Below are 2,286 nucleotides of genomic sequence, written 5' to 3' on the forward strand. Positions count from 1 at the left end.
GACACAAGGAGATCCTTAGGTCTTATGGGCCAGGGAGACTTGCATGCTGGATAAACATCTCAGAAGGGAGTAAACCTGTCACAAAAACAAGGATGACAGCAATGGAAGAATAACAGCCAAAGGTGCCTTGTCCTGTGGTTTCAACATACATGTGCACAAGCTATGCATTCATCTAAACATAGACACTTAGATACATTAACATGAACATACCCATACATACCCATACATACAAACACAAAAATATCTTAAATGTAATACAAAATCTTCAAACAAGTAAAGCAAAAAAAAAAATCCTATAACAAAACTATAGAGTAATGTGTCAATAATTAGAGAGTTTTAAATCCACCCAAAAAGTAAATACAAATCTTTGTCAGTGTGGATAAGCAAGTACAAGGTTACAAGATTGATACAAAACCATGGATACCCTGAAGGCAAAATGGTCAAAATTATAGACCACTTCTTTTCCAGAAAAGAAAGCTAGTGTAGATTTAGAATTCTGTGCTCCAAAAGGAAATAATATCAAATCAAATAAATGAGACAAATTAACACAAAAGTAATAATATTAAAAAGTGATGCACACAGAAATACTACTTCATATGTTCCTTAATTAAAAAAAAAGTATAGTAAAACTAAAGAGAGGGATATACAAATCTAACAAAATAATAATACTCAGATGGACAAAATCTTACACTCACCAACAGATTTCCAAACTGTAATTAATATTAATAACAGCAGTGGCATTACAGGAGATTGGGAACAATTGACATGGTTTATTGTCACTGCAGAATAAGTACTCTCTCCAGTGACCTGCTCAATGCTTCCTTCCCTAGCTTCTTTAGACACTGTACAAAATACAACAAATGTCAAGAATTAGAAAGGTTGGCTATTTCTTTGACCAAAACAGTGAAAGTAAATAGTCATGACACATAACAAACTGATCAATATTTTAATCAAGGAATATGCAGTAAAATTGTACCAATTAAAACAAACAATAGGAAAAAATTTAATCTAAGGAATCATGAATATAAATAACTATTAGGCTGCAGCTGAAGCAGGAGAAATCTAGTAATACTACTTAACTATTTTTTAAAGGAAGGTAGATTTGAAGGCAATCTAAGTATCCATCTTAGAGAATATAAGGGATTAAATTATAAGAACAGATGTCGAACTAAGAGCATTCATCAGTGAAATTTATAGCTAATAGAGAAAGTTGACTATGGCAGACAGAATGGTGTCGTAATCTCTGAAGTCTGCCCACGGGTGCTTCACACAGGAAATGGGCTTTAGAGCTATGTAATGTAATAGCTATGTAATTTAGAGCATGAAGGTTGTTCTCAGTTACCTAGATGGGCAAGACTTTAGAAAGAGAATTTATTTTTTCTATCTGGAGTCATAGATTATGTGGCAGAGTGATGTAAATGATTGGAGGCCCCGGGAGGGACTTCAGGCACTGCTCTGGATTGCCACAGAGAGGGTAAAATGACCAGAAAGGTAGTGCTCATCAGGAAGTAAGAGCCCATGGCCATGAGAAACAGAGAAGCAGAGCTGAGATACAGAGCTCCAAAGCTTTCCTAGCCTGAGTGAGCTCAGAGGAGTCTTCTTCCTCAGGACCTTCAGGATGGGAGGAGAGGGAGGGGTAGAGGAAAGCCTTGTGTTAGCATTCTGTATAAACTCCACCCCACAGATACCTGACAGCAGCCAGGTATGCTCCGCCCCATGGTTACCTGGCAATGGCCAGGTAGGCCTGGCCCTATAAAAGGGGCTGCTCTCTCCTCCTCTCTCTCTTACTCCTGCTTCTCTCCCTTGTCTCTTGCCCCTTTGTCCCCCCTCTCTCCATGTGGTCATGACCATCCCCTACTTCTCTACTCTCTCCTTCTCTCTGACTTTCTCTGTCACTCCTACCTGTGACCCTCCTACAGCTGAGGGCTGATTCTGTCAGACCCCACCTTGTCACATATAGCCACGCCTCTCTCCAACCTCCTGCTAATAGCCATTGCTCTCTAAAAGTTCCTGTTATGCCGGAAGTCCCGCCTCCAGAGACTGAAGATGAAGCTGCTGATTGGGCCAAGTTGCTGACGGACTTGGGGGAGGGGTTTTGCTTTATCTACCTGTTGGCTTGTAACAAAGAGAATTCATTAATGATGGCGGACTGAAAACTCACCTTGTGTTGGTCCCATTTTTTCAAACCCCTTCCAGCATTTCCGGTACCCTTAATTTTTTCAGGCCCTGAATCCCATTCCAGAAAATTCATTCATATGCGTGGCTGCAGGCGGCTACAGCTACCCT

General features: G+C 40.1%; 1 long non-coding RNA gene across 1 annotated transcript; it reads right to left on the reverse strand.

Moving 5' to 3' along the window:
• Nucleotides 1–698: 698 nt before the first annotated feature.
• LOC116073542 lies at nt 699–1,989 on the reverse strand. The gene is made up of 2 exons (XR_004111864.1): nt 1,903–1,989; nt 699–842 (listed from the first exon to the last, which is right to left on the reverse strand). It is a non-coding gene; the product is annotated as an uncharacterized LOC116073542 (long non-coding RNA).
• Between the last annotated feature and the right edge of the window lie 297 nt (nt 1,990–2,286).

This window comes from Mastomys coucha, unplaced genomic scaffold (genome assembly GCF_008632895.1).
Source record: "Mastomys coucha isolate ucsf_1 unplaced genomic scaffold, UCSF_Mcou_1 pScaffold23, whole genome shotgun sequence".
Taxonomy (NCBI): domain Eukaryota; kingdom Metazoa; phylum Chordata; class Mammalia; order Rodentia; family Muridae; genus Mastomys; species Mastomys coucha.